General features: G+C 42.8%; 1 non-coding gene across 1 annotated transcript; it reads right to left on the minus strand.

The window, feature by feature from the left end:
• Positions 1-212: 212 nt before the first annotated feature.
• Positions 213-294, minus strand: trnas-gcu (transfer RNA serine (anticodon GCU)). The gene has a single exon. It is a non-coding gene; the product is annotated as a tRNA-Ser (tRNA).
• Between the last annotated feature and the right edge of the window lie 19,818 nt (positions 295-20,112).

Raw genomic sequence — 20,112 nt, forward strand, 5'->3', positions numbered from 1 at the left:
GATATTAGGCCTATCGTGCTTGTGCTGTCCCTCAGAAACCTATCTAATTAGTCCTCCTCGCCATTGTCCTGCAACTGTTCTCCTTTTGACGAATATATTATTAATTTGAGACATGACATGAGGAAAGTACAGCATCCTTGGAAGTAAAAGGGGAATTTGGCGATGAGGTTAAATGTGAATTACAAAACGAGGTCAAAGCTGTAAGACAACGTCGACGAGGATGGGATTTGAACCCATGCGTGCAGAGCACAATGGACTAGCAGTCCATCGTCTTCAACTCTCGGCCACCTCGTCACTTGTGCAGCGCATTGTCAGCCATTCAATCTCCTGCTTTTTGTATCCAAACAAAAATAAAGTGCAAGAAAGTCCACTTCACAACTTGCTCTGCCCGTGCATGCAAATCGACAATGATGAAAACGTGCCATGAGATTCTTTAAGCAAACAGCCTTCCTTTACTTCAGGTGAGTGACTGGAAGAGATGGTTGGTTTCTCGGCAGAATCACAACAAAGAATATAAAATTTCACGCAGCGAGCTAAGTTGAACGCGCCAGGACTCGAAACAGCAATCTTGTGATAACTTCATGGTTACAATGGAAGTCAGATATGTTATCCATTTGGTTACGCGGCCTCTGCCAACGGCCGGCATTGTGTTGTTGTATATATTGGGAACAAATTCGGGGCAACTGCAACATCAAGGAGTGGATCTCGAAAAACGTGAGCATATTTCGAGTGAATGAAGAGATGCACTGCGATCTGGGTGCGCACCGGCGCAGGCAACCCCAATGTCAATTGGAACACAACAGTTTAACAATTAAGTCATTGCAGCTGAAATCATACTCCTTCTCAAGCTATACAGGATGACACGGGATTATGAGAAAATCCGTTTTAAAGGTAAAGATTATGAACAGGAACTGAAAACCAGCCCGGTTGAACAGACACAGAATGATCTGAGACTGCAAGGTCATCCCTTTTACCCAGATGCAGAATGACCCGTGACTGAAAGCAGTTCCCTTTTAAAATAATAAAGTGCGATTTCTATCATCCCTGGAGGCAATTGTGCAGTGGAGCTAGGGACCACCAGAGAATGTTATTGAAGCCACAGCTGATGGACAGGCAGGAAGGACGGAGGGACGTAAAACCAGCCCAGACTGAAATATATATATATATTTAACATTTTAAGAAAATAAATGCATTTAAATTTTATTTAAAAACAAAATAATTTGATTTGTTTTAAATAAGTAAATAATTGATTCATAATCTGTATATTTTTTGATTGAACGAAGGCTGTGTGTCACGTAAGAATTTCATTTGAAATGGGTGCAGTCAATAATTACCCAAACACAGTAAGCCCATGGTGGAAGACAAGCCACGAGGGAAGATGTGGGTGAATAAGGCGATCTTTTAAAGTCGCGTGTGTCTTTCTGTTGGATTTGACAGCAGTTGCTTGTGCTGTGAAAAAGGTCAAATGTAATAGAGCCCGGTGCAGGCAGAACAGAAAAAGCATATTTATTTTGGAAGTTAAAAATTTGGGATTATATACAAATATCCAAATGAACATACATGTATAACCAAAGTCAGTCATCTCTTGTCTTTGTTTGATTTGATTTCAATTTGAAAATAAAGATGGAGGATGTCATCATGTCACACAGCCAATACGCAAGCCCTGGCTAAAATCGTTATATTACTAACGTGTGTATTTTCTCTTCTTTCAGATGTGGAATAGCAAAATCCCACAGCAGATTCTTCTACCGTCAGAGAGTCCACGAAGGAGCGTTCAATCAAATCACTACGGTTTCAAATTGCATGTAATACATTTTTCTCACTTGACAGTAAAATCGCACAGCTCCTTTGCACACACTCTGGCTTACACAAACTCAAAAACAAACTTAAATTCCCGCAGTTTTTGAAATTTGAAATTGGAAATCCGGGACAGACTGCACATAGCTTTTAAACTGACACAGAATATTGCGGGGCTGAAAGCACACCATTTTAAACAAACAGAGAATGATCTCGGACAGACAGCACATCCCCTTAAAAGGAACACGGAAATAGAATGAATTAAAACAGATAAATATGTAAAACTCGGCAGATCATGCAGATTCTGTGGAGGAAGAATCCGGATTCACGTTCTGTCGGATAATCATTCCGATATTTTTGGGAAAAGTTAAACATTACAGATTTTTTCAACAAAAAGAGCGCCTGGAAAAAATACGCAGCGAGAAAGTCAAATGGGAACGTCTGTGATACAGTGGTACGCAGGAGTGATTAAATAATAAATGGCACAATGGAGAAAGGCAAAGTGGGTGGTAATCGGGCAATAACGTAACAAAGGATGGTCCAGAGGAGGTGTTAGTGGGAATAGCAGAACCATTACCAGGCAATGGGAGCGGTGCTTATGATCCGATACGTTGAACCTAATGTTGAGGCCAGAGGACGAGAAGATGCCTGCAATATAGGGTGTCACCGCCTTTAATTCGACCTGAGCAGCCTGGCCAGTCCGGATTGATTTCCTGTCCGCTTTGAATTCGGCAGCCAAGGGACTGCAGATCGACAATGATCAAAATGTGCCATTCGATTCTTTCAGCAAACAGCCTTCCTTCACTTCAGGTGAGTGACCGGAAGAGATAGTTGGTTTCTCGGCAGAATCACAACAAAGAACATGACAGTTCACACAGCGAATCAATTGACCACGGTAGGACTCGAACCTGCAATGATCTAATAATGTCGCAGATATAATCGCAGTTCGACGCTTTTCCCATTATACCACGCAGCCTCGACCTGACAGCAGCTGTGTTCTTATATATATTGGGAGCAAATTCGCGGCAACTGCGAAATAAAGGTGTTGATTTCGGAAAAGATGAGCATATTTCGAGTAAATTAACAGATGCACTGCGATATTGGTGCGCACCGGCGGAGGCAACCCCAATGTAAATATGAACACTACAATTGAAAAATTCGATCATTGCAGCTGAAATCACAATCTTTATCAAACTCTACAGGTTCAGGCGGGATTATGAGAAAATCCGTCTTAAATGGACAGATTATGAACCGGAACTGAATGATCAGGGACTGCAAGCAGATCCCTTTTACTCAGATACAGAATGACGCTTGACTGACAGCAATTCCCATTTAAAAGAATAAAGTGAGATTTCTATCGTCACTGACCAATTGTGCAGTGTGTGTGTGAGCGTGGGTGTCAGGACCACGCGGAGCTGGGATGGTATTGAAGCCACAGGCGATAGAATGGAAAGGAAGGAAGGGAGGTCCGTAAAACCAACGCGGACAAAAAGACAATTTACAAACATAGATATATATTTAACATTGTAAGAAAATAAAGACATTTACATTTTATTTTTAAAAATTAAATGTGATTTGTTTTAAACAAATAAATAACTGATTCATAATCTCGATATTTTTTGATTGAACGAAGGCTGTGTGACTGGAGGAATTCCATTGGAAATGAGAGGGTGTAATCAATAAATACCCAAACACAGTTAGCCCATGGAGGAAGACAAGCCAGGAGGGAAGATGTGGGCCACAAAGGCGATCTTTTAAAGTCGCGTGTGTGTTTCTGCTGGACCTGACAGCAGCAGCTTGTGCTGTCACAGAGATCAAATGTAATAGGGCCCGGTGCAGTCAGAACAGAGAAAGCACATTTATTTTGGAAGTTAAAAAGTTGGGATTGTATATAAATATACACATATATTGATATACATGTATAAACAAAGTCAGCCAGTCAGTCATTTCTTGTGTTGTCATGATTTCATTTGATTAAAACTTGAAAATAAGGATGGAGGATGTCATCATGTCACACAGCCCACACGCAAGCCTTGGCTAAAATCGCTTTATGTCTAACTTGTGTATTTTCCCTTCTTTCAGATGTGGAATAGCAAAATCCCACAGCAGAAACGTTGACCGTCAGAGAGTCCACGCAGAAGTGTTCAATCAAATCAGTATGGCTTCAAGTTGCATGTAATGCATTTTTCTCAAATGACATGAAATTCACAGTAAGATCGCACAGCACGTTTGCACACACTCTGGCTTGCACAAAGACGCAAACTAAAATCCCTGCACCCTCCAAAGGCAGTTTTTGAAATTTGAAATTTGAAATCCGGGACAGACAGCACATCCCTTTTAAACAGGCACAGAATGATCCGGAACTGATAGCACACAATTTTAAACAGACAGAAAATGATCCTGGACAGACAGCACATCCCCTTAAAAAGGCTATCGAAACAGAGTTAATAAAAACAGATAATTATGTAAAATTCAGCAAGTCGTGCAGATTCTGTGGATGAAGAACCCGATTTGACGTTCTGTCGGATAATCATTCCGATATTTAAGGAAAAAGTTAAAGATTACAGGTTTTTTCAACAAAAATAGCGCCTGGAAAAAATACGCAGCGAGAAAGGAAAAAATGAAACGTCTCTGATACATTGGAACGCAGGAGTGATTAAATAATAAATGGCACAATGGGAAACACCAAAGTGGGTGGTAATCGGGCAATAAGTTAACAAAGGGTGGTCCAGAGGAAGTGTTCGTGGGAACTGCAGAACCACTACCAGAAAATGGTGAACGGTGCTTATGATCCGATAAGTTGAACCTAATGTTGAGTCCAGAAGCCTATAACATGCATACAATATAGGGTGTTAAAGTCTTTTAATCAGACTAGTCGTCTTGGTCACCCCGGATTGATTTCCTGTCCGGATTGATTTCAGCAGCCAAGGGAATAATTCAAAAGCCAGCTTCTCACATCTTTTCTGCTCGAGACGAACAGGACGCACTCAAATTCAGGGCAGAGGTGGAGATTGACGCTGAATGTATGCTTATGCCAATTGAGGTGAGCGTATGCGTACAAACAGGAAGATATACTGATCAAGTATTGGCCGGAAACAAACGAGACACAGAACCGAGTACCTCTGAGATACTTTAACTTTACTCAGTTTGGCTGGTTTCACTTTGCTCTGGGATGTGGACGCTGTGGGAACATCGGCGCAAAATTACACGTTTTAACGTGAAATATTTCTGTTTTCTCACTTGTGGAGCGGCTGTGAGAAGCGGAACTTTGAGTAAAAAATGGCGGGGCTCGTCTGGGATTTGGACCCGGGACCTCTCGCAATTCAAATGTGATCATCCCGAAACAACAAACCTATCCCTAAACCAACGGGGCGCCGACAGTGCAGAGTGTTGCTCTCAGATTCTGACGGTAGTGAGAAAAGATATTCGGCCCATCGTGCTTGTGCTATCCCTCAGAGACCTAACTAATTAGTCCCCCTCTCCATAATCCTACACCCCTTACTCCTTTTACGAATATATTATTAATTTGAGACATGACATGAGCAAAGTGCAGCTTCCTTGTCAGTAAAAGGGGAATTTGGCGACGTGCTGAAATGTCATTGATAAAACGACCAGGGGGTAAAAAGCTGTAACACAACAACGAGGAAGATGGTATTCGAACCTTTGAGAGCAGAGCACAACAAATTAACAACTCATCGTCTTAACCTCTCGGCCACCTCGTCGCTGATATACCCTCGCCCCAGCTATTCAATCTCCGTTGTTCATATCGAAACAGATATAATGTGCAAGAAAATCCACTTCAAAGCCAGCTCTGCCCGTGCAACCGGATCGACAATGATGAAAAAGTGACATTAGATTCTGAAAGCAAACAGTCTTCCTTTCCTTAAGGAGTGTGACGGTAATGGAAGGTTTGTTTTTCGGCAGAATCACAACAAAGAATATAAAAGTTCACGCAGCGAGCTAATTGATCGCGGCAGAACTCGAGCCTTAATTGTAATAATAACGTGGCGTTTGTAGTGGAAGTCAGACGTCTTATCCATTAGGCCATGCGGCCTCTGCAATCAGCGCACAATGTGTTGTTGTGTACATCGGGAGCAAATTCGGGACAGCTGCTATATCATGGAGTGGATTTAAGAAAAGCTGAGCATATTTCGAGTAAATGAACACTGCGATCTGTGTGCGCACGGCGCAGGCAACTCCAATGTAACTTGGAGCACAGCAGCTTAACAATTCGGTCATTGCAGCTGAAATCACACTTCTGCTAAAACTATACAGGATGAGGCGGGATTATGAGAACATCCGTCTGAAATGGACAGATTATGAACCGGAACTGACAACCATCCAATTTAAACAGACACAGAATGATTCGGGAATGCAAGGACACCCCTTTCGCACAGATGCAGAATGACGCTTGACTGACAGCAGTTCGCTTTTAAAAGAATAAAGTTAGATTTCTGCCATCGCTGAAGGCAATTGTGCAGTGTGTGTGTGAGCGTGGGTGTCAGGACGTCGCGGGGCTGGGATGGTTGTTGAAGCCACAGGCAATAGAAAGGCAGGAAGGAGAGAGGGACGTAAATCCAACACATACAAAAAGCCAATTTAAAAATATAGATATATATATATAACATTTAAAGAAAAGAAATACATTTACATTTAATTTAAAAATACTTGCATTTGATTGGTTTTAAATATATAAATAATTGATTGATAATCTATATATTTTTTGATAGAACGAAGTCTGTGTGACTGGTTGAATTCCATTGGAAATAAGCGGGTGCAGTCAATAAATACCCAAACACAGTAAGCCCTTGGAGGAAGACAAGCCACGAGGGAATATGTGGGCTAAAAAGGCGATCTTTTAAAGTCGCGTACGTCTATCTGCTGGTTCTGACAGCAGCTGCTTGTGCTGTGAAAGAGGTCAAATGTAACAGAGCCCAGTGCAGGCAGAACAGAAAAAGCACATTTATTTGGAAAGTTAAAAAGTAATGATTGTTTATAAATATTTTTAAACAAAATCAGTCGGTCAGTCATGTCTTGTCTTGATTTGAATTTGAAAATAAGGGTGGTGGATGCCATCTTGTTACACAGCCCACACGCAAGCCCTGGCTAAAATCGCTATATTTCCAACTTGTGACTTTTCCCTTCTTTCAGATGTGGAATAGCAAAATCCCACAGCAGATTCTTCTACCGTCAGACGGTCCACGAAGGAGTGTTCAATCAACTCAGTACGGTTTCAAGTTGCATTTAATGCATTTTTCTCACATGACATGAAATGCACAGTAAAATCGCACAGCACGTTTGCACACATTCTCGCGCTTACACAAACACACAAACAAATTCCTGCACCCTGCAAAGGCAGTTTTTGAAATTTGAACTCCGGGACAGGCAGCACATCCCTTTTAAACAGACACTGAATGATGCGGGTCTGATAGCACAGCATTTTAAACAGACAGAGAATGATCGCGGACAGACAGCACATCCCCTTAAAAGGGACACGGAAACAGAATGAATACAAACAGAGAATTCTATAAAACTCAGCAGGTGGTGCAAATCAAGTGGATGGAGAAGCAGGTTTCTCGTTCAGTCGGATAATCATTCCGATATTTTAGCACAAAGTTAAAGATTACAGATTTTTTCAGCAAAAATAGCACATGGAAAAAATAGGCAGCGAGAAAGGACAAAAGGGAACGTCTGTGATACAGTGGAGTGCAGGAGTGATTCTATAATAAATGGCACAATGTGGAATGGAAAAGTGTGTTGGAGCGGAATTTTGGAAATATACTGGACTAGTATACGGGACCAAACATTTGATTTATTTTCCCCTTTAATGAATTTTGTAAGGGACAATTTAATGCATTATATAAAAAAAAACAGTTAGACTTTAAGGTATGCTGGCCTTGAGTTAATGATGCATATAGGAAAGTGAGATAATGAACACTGGAGAGTTAAGTGCGGTGTATGTTTGTTTATACCGGTGTCAAAAGCCTGCATTTGTTTATACTGCCCTGTCACAATGCAGGATGGGTTATATCAAAAGCTTAGCCTTCGATAGTAAAAGCTTTATAGTGCTCAAGCATGTGTGGTAAAGTGACGTAATTTGTAAGATAAAATGACTTCACTGCAGATACCTATTTGAGAAGATGGTTCAAAGACAGGGGTCTTTAACACTTCTCCCAAAGCTTTGTCTCCGATTTAATAAACCTCTCTTTATATATTATACAGTCTCGGAAATACTTTTCCACAAAAAGTGGGTGGTATTCGGGCAATAAAGTAACAAAGGATGGTCTAGAGGAGATGTTAGTGGGAACAGCAGAACCATTACCAGACAATGGGAACGGTGCTTTTGATCCGATTTGTTGAGCTTATTGTTGAGGCCAGAAGACTATCAAATGCCTAAAATCTCAACGACTTTTAATCAGACCAGGCAGCGTAACCTCCCCGGATTAATTTCCTGTACGGTTTGAATTCGGCAGCCAAGGGACTAATTCCAAAGGCAGCTTCTCACATCTTTTCAGCGCTAGAGAAAAAGGACACACTCATATTGAGGGCAGAGTATGTTTCACGTTGTCGTGGAGATTGACGCTGAATGTCTGCTTATCCCAATTGAGGTGAGCTCATGCGTGCAGAAAGGAAGACAGACTGATCAAGTATTGGCTGGAACCAAACACGGGTTTAGGATGTCCGACGAGACATGGAGCCAAGTACATCTGAGGTACTTCAACTTTACTCTGTTGGGTGAGTTTCACTTTGCTTTGGGATTTGGATGCTGTGGCGAACAACGGCGCAAAATCACATGTTTTAACGTGAAATGTTTCGGTTTTCTCACATGCCGACTGGCTTTGAGAAGCGGATCTTTGAATAAAAGAGGCGGGGCTCGTCCGGGATTTGGACCCGGGAAATGTCTCATTTCAATTTTTAAAATTCAGAAGCGAAAATTATAAGCCTAGACCAACGAGCCACTGACAGTGAAGAGCGTCGCTCTCAGATTCTGAGGGAAGTGAGAAATGATTTTCGGCCTATCGTGCTTGTGCTGCCCCTCAGACACCTGTCAAATTCGTCCCCCTCTCCATAGTCCTCCTACATTTATCCCTTTGATGAACAGATTCTTAATTTGAGACATTACCTGACCAAAGTGCAGCATCCTTGGCAGTAAAATGGGAATTTTGCCATGAGGTTAAATGTGATTGAAAAAACGACCAGACGGATAAAATGTTTAACACAATAACGACGAGAATGGGATTCGAACCCTTGCGTGCAGAGTACAATGAATTACCAGTCCATCGCCCAAACCTCTCATTTTATTTATGTCAACGTCAGCAATTCAATCATCTGCTTTTTGCATCAAAACAGAAATAATGTACAAGAAATTCCACTTCACAGCTTGTTCTGCCCTGCAACCAGTTCGGCAGTGATGAAAACGTGCCATTAGATTCTTAAAGCAAACAGCCTTCTTTTAGTTCAGGTGAGCGACTGTACGAGATTGTTTGTTTTTCGGCAGAATCACAACCAGGAATATAAAATTTCATGCAGCGAGTTAAATGACCGCAGTACGACTCGATACATGGTGATCTGGGGTGAGAAAATCCGTTTTAAAGGGACAGATTATGAATCGGAACTGACATCTATTCCATTTAAACAGACACAGAATGATCCGGGACTGCAAGCACATCCCTTTTACACAGATGCCGAATTACCCTTGACTGACAGCAGTTCCCTTTTAAAAGAATAAAGTGAGATTTCTATCACCCCTGCAGGCAATTGTGCAGTGCGTGAGTGAGCGTGCGGCTCAAGGCCACGCGGGGTTGGGACGGTTATTGAAACCCCAGGTGATAGATAGGCAGGAAGAAGGGAGGGAAGTAAAACCAACCCAGAAAAAGAGCCAATTTAATACAATGTATATACTTAAATTAAAAAAAAAATGAATACATATGAATTTTATTTTGAAAAAATTGAATTTGATTTGTTTTAAATAAATTATCATTAATTAATAATCTATTTCTTTTTTGATCGAACGAAGGCTGTGTATCTGGATGTTTACCATTGTAAATAAGGGTGTGCAGGCAGTAAATACCGAAAGACACCGTCAGCCCATGGTGGAAGACAAGCCACGAGGGAAGATGTGGGATGCAATGATGATCTTTTGAAGTGGCGTGTGTCTTTCTGCTGTTTTTTAGATGTGCAATGTCAGGATCCGACAGCAGCAGCTTGTGCTGTGGAAGTGGTCAAATGTAATAGAGCCCAGTGCAGGCAGATCAGAAAAAGCACATTTATTGTGAAATTTTTAAAGCGGGTATGTATGCATTGTATATATGTATACACTCACACACACACACACTTCGATATATATAAACAGAGTCTGTCAGTCATCTCTTGTTTTGTCTTGTCCTGTTTTGATTTTATTTGAATTTGAAAATAAGGTGGTTAAGGTCATCGTGTCACAAAGCCCACACGCAAGCCCTGGCTAAAATCCGTATGTTTCTAACTTGGGTTTTTAATATTTTTTCAAATGTGGAATAGCAAGATCCCACTGCAGAATCTTCTCCGGTAAGATATTCTTCGAAGGAGTGTTCAAGCAAATCGGCATGGCTTCAAGTTCCATGTAATGCCTTTTTTCACACATGAAATGAAATGCCAAGCACGATCGCACAGCACGTTTGCAATCTCTCCCTCTCTCTCTAACACAAATTCACAAACAAACTTAACTTCCTACAACCTCCAAAGAGAGTTTTTCAAACTTGGAATTTGAAATCTGGCACAGAGAGCACATCCCTTTTAAACAGGTTCAGAATGATCCGGGACTGATAGCATATCCCTTTTAAACAGACACAGACATTTCCAGGAATTATAGCAAAACCCTCTGAACCAGATATAGAATGATCCTGGACTGAGGGTTCATAATTTTAAACCAGCCCAGAATGACCCGGGTCTGAGAGCAAGTCCCTTTGAAAACAGACACACAATGATCCTGGATTGACAGCAAATCGGTTTAGACCGACACAGAATGACCCCTGACCTCTCGCATTTGCACTGTGAAAATCCCAAAGAGAGAAACATGCCCCCAGACCAACGAGCAGCCGACAGTAATGTGCGTAACCCATTCTATATTATAACGGGATATTCTGACGGTAGTGAAGAAAGCTATTCTGCCCAACGTGACTGTGCTGTGTCTCTGAGAGAGCGATCAAATTAGGCCCCTCTCCATAATCCTGCGAATAAATACATAAGATTTTCCCTTTGATAAATGTATTGGGCCTGAAGTCACTTTGCTCGGCTTCCCCCGGGCGTGTGGCTAAAATAGGAATAATGTTCCACATCTACCTTTTCCTCCTGCGTCTGAGAACTTCTCTTCCCGCGCTTCGCAGCGCATTCACGTCTTGGAGCTGCAGAGGGAGAAGCTGGATTCACGTGGCTCTGGACAGCCAATTAATGTACAGTATTATCATTCATAATAAAAGCATCTCCGCAAGTAGAGGTTCTCATTATTACGAATGAGAACATCCCCATCACCCAAACGCACGAAAAAAGTTTTAAAAAACACCTCACGTATTTAAAATTAATTTAAATTAAAGTTAACAAATGTGTTAGAAAAAAAGATACTTTTCTGATTCTTAAAAAAGTTTGGTATTTAGGGTTTAAAATAAACCTTCCTTAGTGGACAGGGTTTTTAACATAAAAATGTTGTTACATTTTATTTTTATACCTCTTTATATTTTTATATGTTTTCAAAATCTTACGCTGATAAATGTAGGCTATGCACCTGCTTTTCCCAGGCGCAAGCAATTTAAGGACATTCGCTGTGCAATTGATCGGCAAATAGTGCATACTCACCCATGCGAATGTCCTTTTCCTGAAGAAGCGTTGGATCTGTCAAGCAAAAATTTGACATTGGAAAAGCTGCTTTTCAGTGCATGCTCCTCGCACGCCAAAGAAGGGCATTTGTGGGACCTTGCCGGTTGTTTACGTATTCCGTACAGACCCAGTGAGGCCGGAATTACTGGCCCTATATTAATTTGAGCCATGACATTACCAAAGTACAGCATCCTTGACAGTAAAAGGCAAATTTGTCCATGAGGTTTTATGTGATTGTCAAAACAACAAGAGGCTTCAAATGTTTAACACAATAAGGGCGTGTATGGGATCCGGACCCACGCATGCAGATCACAATGTGATTATTAGCCTTTTTCGCCTTAAACTTGGGCCACCTCGTCTCCCCTTTGCAACAACGTTAGGCATTCAATTTCGTGCTTTTTGCATTCAAACAGAAATATTCTGCGAGAATGTCCACTTCGCCGCTTGTTCTGTTATGCAACCAGATCGACAATTTTGAAAATGTGCAATCAGCTTCTTAAAGCAAACGGCTTTGCATTACTTCAGGTGAGTGGCTGTACACACGTGAAATTAAATGCACCAGATACAGCAGAAGTAGGTGCTGCTGAAACAGCGGAGTTAGGATATTCATAAAAAGGTTGAATTGGGATGGGGCATCAGAAACATGGAAACTAGGAGCTCCGGAAACAGGGGAATTAGGAGCTCCGGAAACACGGAAATTAGGAGCTCCAGAAACATCAACATTGGTTGATCTCAAGAAACAACGGAATGAGAGTGCCATCGAATGACGGGCAATAGGATCAAGAAACAGTTGAATTCGGATCTCCAGAAACACGGAGAATTAGGAGCAACAGAAACAGGAGAATTAGGACCTCCAGGTACGGGAGAATTATGAATGACACTAGAAACAGGGGAATTAGGAGACCGTAACGGAAACCTGAAAATTAGTAGAGACCTCTATAAACAGGGACATTACTAAACAGCTCCAGTTACAGTGGAATTCTCTGCTCCGAATACTGGGGAGTTATGAGAGGGCATCATAATCAGGGAAAGTAGGAGTGCCAGAAATACGGTAATTAGGAACAGGAAAATTAAGAGCTCCAGCACGTTACCTTGTAAAGCAGGGGAATTAAGAGCACCAGAAAAGGAGAGTTAGCAGTTAAAGAGGTGAATTAGGATCACCTGATCAAGGGGAATAATGAGCTCCAGTGATAGGGGCATTAGTTACTCCAAAACAGGGGACAAAGGAGCTACTGAAACAGTAGAACGAGGAGCTGCAGCAACAGTGGAATTGGAGCGCCAGAAAGAGGATAATCTGGAGTTCCTGACACAGGGAAATGAAGGGCTCCTGAAACTGGGGAATTAGAAGCTGCTGCAATAGAGAAATGAGGAGCGCAAGAAAATGCAGAATTAGGAGCTGCAGAAACAGAGGGGTAAGGAGCTCAAGAAACAGAGGAAATAGGAGCTCTAGAAACAGTGGGATAAGGAGCTCCTGAAACAGAGGGATAAGGAGCTCCTGAAACAGCGCGATAAGGATCTGCTGAAACAGAGTGATAAGGAGCTCCTGAAACAGAGGGATAATGAGCTCCAGAAACAGTGGGATAAGAGCTCGTGAACCAGAGGGATAAAGAGTTCCTGAAACAGTGGGACAAGTAGCTCTTGAAACAGAGAGATAAGGGGTCCTGAAATAGAGGGATAAGCAGCTCCTGAATCAGGGGGATAAGGAGCTCCAGAAACAGAGGGATAAGGAGATCTAGAAACAGAGGGATAAGGGGCTCCAGAAATAGAGGGATAAATAGCTCCTGAAACAGGGAAATTAGGAGCTCCTGAAACAGAGGGATAAGGAGCTCCTGAAACAGCGCGATAAGGAGCTCCTGAAACAGAGGGATAAGGTGCTCTTGAAAGAGAGGGATAAGGAGCTCCAAAAACAGTGGGATAAGCGGCTCTTGAAATGGAGGGATAAAAAGCTCCTAAAACAGTGGGTAAAGGAGCTCTTGAAACAGAGGGATAAGGGGCTCCTGAAACAGATGGATAAGGAGCTCCTGCAACAGGGGGATAAGGAGCTCCAGAAACAGAGGGAAAATGAGCTCCAGAAGCAGAGGGATAATGGATCCCTGAAACAGAGGGAGAAATAGCTCCTGAAACAGTGGGATAAAGAGCTCTTGAAACAGAGGGATAAAGAGCTCCTGAAACAGAGGGATAAGGAGCTCCTGAAATAGAGGGACAACGAGCTCCTGAAACAGAGGGACGAGGAGCTCTTGTAATAGAGTGATAAGGATCTCCAGAATCCGAGGGATAAGGAGCTCCTGATACAGTGGGATAAGGAGTTCTTGAAACAGAGTGATACAGAGCTCTTGAAACAGAGGGATAAGGAGCTCTTGATACAGAGGAATAAAGCACTCCTGAAACAGAGGGATAAGGAGCTCCTGAAATAGGGCGATAAGGAGCTCCTGAAACAAAGGGATAAGGAGCTCTTGTAACAGAGTGATAAGGATCTCCAGAAACAGAGGGATAAGGAGCTCCTGAAACAGTGGGATAAGGAGCTCTTGTAACAGAGTGATAAGGATCTCCAGAAACAGAGGGATAAGGAGCTCCTGAAAGAGTGGGATAAGGAGCTCTTGAAACAGAGGGATACGCAGCTCTTGAAACAGAGGGATAAGGAGCTCCTGAAACAGAGGGATAAAGTGCTCCTGAAACAGAGGGATAATGAACCCCTGATACATGGGGTATTCATAGCTCTGGGTAAAGGGAAATTAGGAGTTTCAGAAACAGAGGCATTTGGTGTTGAAAACACATGGGAATTATAAGCACCAAAAACTGGGGGATTAGGAGAGATTTCAGTACTTGCACCCCTAAATATCATTGTCAGGTATATTTACTAAATATAATATACTCTAATCCATCTTTCTTAGGTTCAATATAAAATAATTTACACTTCACCACAGGGACCTATATCTGCATAGTTATTTTCACAAACATTTTCATAAGCGTCTCTTGGCAACTTTATGTTCCACAACACTATTTACACTGCCAGTTACATTATTATTCGTTAAATTGGACGAGAGAGTGGAATTGGAAAGACTCTCCCCGTTTGTTATTCTTTCTTTGTCTCCTCACGTCTGTCTTTCTTTCTGTCTGCCCATCTGTTTCCAACACTCTCTCGCCCAACCTATCACTCCGCCATCTTTCTCGCCACTTGTGTAACCCGCGTCTGTCTTTCTCTGTGCCCCTCCCGCCTAGCTCTCCGTCTGACTCCCACTGTCTTTTTCTTTCCTCTGCTGTTATCTCTATTTCTGTCTCCCCGTCTGTGCCCATCAGTCTCTCCCCCTCCATCCCTCTGCCGTCTGTCGCTCTAGTCTGTCCCTTGCAGTTCTCCGTCCGTCTGGCCCCGCAGTCTGTCCACCTATTTCTCTCACTGTCTGTCTCTGTCGCTACTTCCCTGTCTCCCACCTGTTTAACTTCCCCGTTTACCTCTGCTCCCTCTCTCTCTCCTTTTACATCCTCCCGTCTGTCTACAACCATCAGCCTCACCCACTTTGTCTCCTTCTTTTACATTTCCAGTCGGACTATCTCCAACATACGGTCTGTCGTTCTATCTCTATCACCTTCTGTAGGTCTCTCTCTCTCTCTCTCTCTCTCTCTGCCCCCACCTCCCCTGTATCTCCTTCCTATCTCTCGCCCGTCTTTCTCTCACCCTCTCTGTTGCCCCATTTGGCTCACCAGTTTGCCTGCTCCCGTCTGGCACCGTCCCTGCCTTTGTGTTTGTAACATATCATCTATCTACCACAACCTGTCGCAATCCGTCATTCTTCCAGTCAATCTCTCTCCCACCACACCCAATTTGTTGCTCTCTCTCTCTGTCTCTCACTGCCGTAAATCTTTTTCTTTGTCTACTAAGTCGTTTTCTCCCTGTTTCTCCGGGTGTGTTTTCTGCCCATTTCTCTCCCACGTCTGTCCGATTCGAACCCTCCGCACGTGTACTCACTTCTGCATCAAACCCGTCTGTCTCTGTCTATCCGCAGCTGTCTCCCCATCTCTCACTCTCTCTGTCACAACCAAATGTTTATCTCTCCTTTTTTCCCTCGCCGATCTGTCTGTCTGTCTCTCTCTGTGCCTCCGCCTTCTCGTTCTCGCCCTCTTTCTCCCCACGTCTATCTCCCTGCTGTCTGTTCATCTCTCTCACTCAGTTTGACCCTTTAATTACCCCGTTGCCTGCCCCTGTCTCTATATCTCTCTCTGTCGGTCTCTTTCCGTGTCTCGAACAAGTTTTTAAAAATTAATTCAGAAATGTGGGCGTCGCGACCAAGGACTCCCTTCCTTTATTGCCGTTCTGAAACTGCCCCGGAGAAGTACGGCGGTGCGACGACTATTTGCACCGCTGCAGTCCGTGTGGTGAAGGTACTCCCGCAGTGCTGACATGTCCACCGCTTGTCTCTGTCACTCTTTCTCCCTCCCCACTCTCCTACCCGTGTCTGACTCTTGCTCTGATCCCCCGGATGTGTCTCTCATTCTGACTCCTCGTATGTCTTTCTGGTCCTGTCTCTCCTGTATGCCTCTCTCTCTGCCTCTGTCTCTATCTCCTCATATGTCTGCCTTTGCTCTCTCCCCCATCTGTATCGCTCGACGTCTCCCCCTGTCTGCCCCGATTGTTTCACCCAACTCTCATGTTATCTGTCTCTTACAAGTCTTTCTCACCCCCTCTCTCTCACTCTCACTGCCTCACCCTAGCGTCTGTCTCTATCTCTATCTCAGCCCAATCTGTTATTTTTCTGGCTTACCCACCCCCCACCGTCTGACTCTCCTGACTGTCAATTACTGTCCCTTTCCACAATTTACCCTCGTCTGTCCCTGTTTGTCGCTTTCTATCTGCCTTCCGTCAGTTTTCTCCGTCTGCCTCCCCTGTCTGTCACGTAATGCCCCCTTCCATCATTCACCCCCGTCTGCCTCCTCCCTTCTGCCTTCCACGGAGATCTCTCTTTTTGTCACCCGTTTAATCACATCCCCGTCACCAGAAATCTTTCCAGAGATGCTGTCTGACTGGTTGAGTGCATCAAACAGTTTCTGATTTAATTTTAGATTTACAGGATTCGCAGTACTTTGCTTTTGAATCTAAAAAGTAACATAAGTTAACGTTATTGGGGATTCGAAAATCTGGCCGTTTCTTCAACGGCAAACGTGAGTCATGCCTGGTGTGTCTCCTCCCTGTTGCCAGGCAAAGAACATCACTGAGTGGGTGCAGAACATTTTGAGGGGTGAAGGAGAGCAGCATAAGCCGTGATCTATGTGCTAACCAATGACATAAGAAAACAAGGGGTTGAGTTCCTTCAGTCAGAGCTTCAGGTGCAATTGAGGATATTAATGAGCAGGACCACAAAGATATTCCATAGATTATTCCCAGTGCCACGCGCTATTGACTTTAGAATTAGCAACGTGTGTCTGGATGCACGAGGTTGGGGTGCAGAATCGTGGGGTATTGGTACCAGTTCTGGCGCAGGAGCAACCTGTTACAGTAGGTCGGGTTGTACATCAACAGAGCTGGGACCAAACTCCTCGCGGGAAGGTTAACTACTGGGTCGGGTGAGGGGTTGAACTAATTTGGCAGTGGATTTGTGCAACAGGATGAAACATCTGTAAATGGTTTAATTATGTCCTTTATACGCAAGTCCAGATGATTATTATATATCAAATATAGCAGTGACGTGGCCTCAGAGAGCGCATTGCAGCCTATCCATGGGAAACGATAGACCACGGCCCGGCCAAACCTTCCCTTACAGCGCGCACAATCACAGGAAAAACAGGCATAGCAGAAAATGCTGAACACCATAGTGAGTAAAATGTTCTTTGATCGGTGATAGTTCTAAATAGATTTTGGTGATTCTGTGCTAAGTTCCAATTTCTTCTGTGGGATATAAATATATTTTGTATATCTGTGTTAGTGTTTATGTATTTGAATGCAACAGGTTATTTATAATTGAATTTTGGAGCATCTGTGTTTGATATAAATGCATTTTCTGTGTCTATCTTTGTATCTATGTTACTTGTAAACACTGCGCAAATAAACGTAAATACAATTACAGCACAGAGATACTTAGAGACAAATTCATAAAGAAAACAGTGATAAAAACAAATACATTTATAATAACACAGAGATGAACACAAATAATTTGATTATCAAGGTTCCACACAATTTTATTTAAAATCACAGATAGATGCACAAATATATTTATAAATTTTACGCACGGACATCAAATTCATTAGAAATAACAAAAGATTACACACAAAAATAAAACACGTCTATGGCGAAAATCAATGGAACTGAAGGCTTCTTGCAGAGAGCCGGCACAGACACAATGGGATGAATAGCTTCATTCTGTGCTGAATGATTAGACGGTTCCTTGTCTTCTTGCTTTTAGGACAGGTAGAACAGGCAGCTGTATGATTGGAGCACTGAGCCCGTACACCATGCAGCTCTAGTGGCGCAATCGGTTAGCACTTGCTACATGTATGATAATTCAGGCCTGGGAAATTCGCAAGTCATGAAGTCGAGCCTCACCTAAAACAGCTGATGATTTTGCCTTTGATGTTTGTAATTTTCAGAGTCTGAGGCAGTTTGTCTTTAATCATCTTTCTTGTCTATTCCGCCATATGCCCCGGTGCTGTCTGTCTCACTTGCAGCGGTCATCTCAGTGTCAATCTGTGGGTTATTTCTGAATGAATACCCGTGCCTGTTCCTCAAGTGAAATAAATGAGTAGATCAAACAATTCCTCATCTGGCACGAGGGAACGAATTAACCAACATTTATAACAAGATATAGTTTATTGTAAATTGAGTGATATAGGTTCAATTGTGAACAAAACCATTCTTTGATCAGAACATGTTTCCAATAAGCCGCCTTTTAATGTATTGTCGCAAGCGCTACCATTGCAGCTCAAGGAGTTTCATAATTAATAAACATAGAAATCAAGCAATGAAACGGTAGAGATGGTTCTGAGACTACGGAATGCCCTCGCCCAGAGCAACATTTAAAACAAGGTTTAAAAACTGGCAGGATGCAGGAGGAAGGGAAAAGAGGAAAGAGAGCCTCAGAAAAGCCACGGGAGTTTCGGAAGCTTAGGGAGTTTTTGTCTGACCACAGCATAGTTGCGCATGGCACGGATATTGTTGCTGTTAATTATTAATAAAATGCAACGTTTGTTTGCAGCTGTTTCTGTTTCTGTCCCTTTTAACTAACTAATTCTTAATTCCATTTGCCTGATTCCATAAATCTTTGTATCATTGCCTAACAAAAATCGATCAATGTGAAACTTGAAAATACCAATTGCCCCCAACCTCGATAGACTTTTAGGGGAGGAGTTATAAGACAGTTGGAAAATGCAGCTGTATGATGGAAGTACTAATACCACACAGCACTGGCACACAATTCTAGAGACGGAATCGGCAAGCGTGCAGTACTTATATGATAACATAATCCCTAGTAACGGCCGAGGTTGTGGTTTGGAGCCTCACTTCGAACAGCTGATAGCTTTGCTTGCGACATTTCGACAGTAATCGAAGACACAATTGATGTATCCCCAAACGTTGTCTAAATATTCACTGTTTTAGTACAGCACACACTATTTCAACGGAGGATGAGAGTTGTACGTATGTGGGACGGAGTGGAGGCGGTTTGACATTTAATCAGTAACTCTGATGTAAAGAATAATATGCCGGAAACACACTCGATTTCAAAGAGAAGATATGCAAACGCATTGGTTATCTCCACATAATTCCTTCACCACATTCAACAGAAACAAGGATTTTCCTGAACATTTCGGTAAAAATGTTGTGTTTAATGATGCAATGGCTCGTGCATTGGACTTCTCGCTGATTATGTTCTATAGAAACATTTAAATGTTTGTCGATTCGAGTCCCATCAAATTCCAAATATAAATTAATAGAATTGTTACCGCACAACAAGAGGCCATTCGTTCCATCGAGATCGTGCCAGCTCTCAGCTAGTCACAGTCCCCCATCCTTTCCCCATAGCCCTGCAGGACAGGGTTGGCTGGTTCTGAGGCTGGAAAATAAATGTTTGCGGCAAACCACAACTGTCTGTGATAGCCGGCAGGTTTAATGTTTTGGGCCTGAAATCCACTCAGGATTACCTGCTCGCCGCTACACTGGTTAAAGCTCCGTTCAGCGCTCGAATAACTATGAGCTGCAACTGCCGGGCTGCATTTCCCTAGCTCAGAACCTGAGAGATCCGCCAGTGAGTGAGGCACGTTTAAACTGTCACCCAATTATCTTTTACGCTTTTACAACATTTCAAGAGAGCAAAAGGATTTCTCCTCAAGCTGCATTGATCTTTTCTGTTATTATCTTCGCATGTATCTTTCTATCTCTCCCGATCTCTGCCTCTTGTATATCTCTGGTTTTCGCTGACTGACTTCTCAGGTTTCAATGGACGGCCTGGGCTGATGTAACCTGCAACAAGGGCAGCAATGGGT

This window comes from Pristiophorus japonicus, chromosome 25, assembly GCF_044704955.1.
Source record: "Pristiophorus japonicus isolate sPriJap1 chromosome 25, sPriJap1.hap1, whole genome shotgun sequence".
Lineage (NCBI taxonomy): Eukaryota > Metazoa > Chordata > Chondrichthyes > Pristiophoridae > Pristiophorus > Pristiophorus japonicus.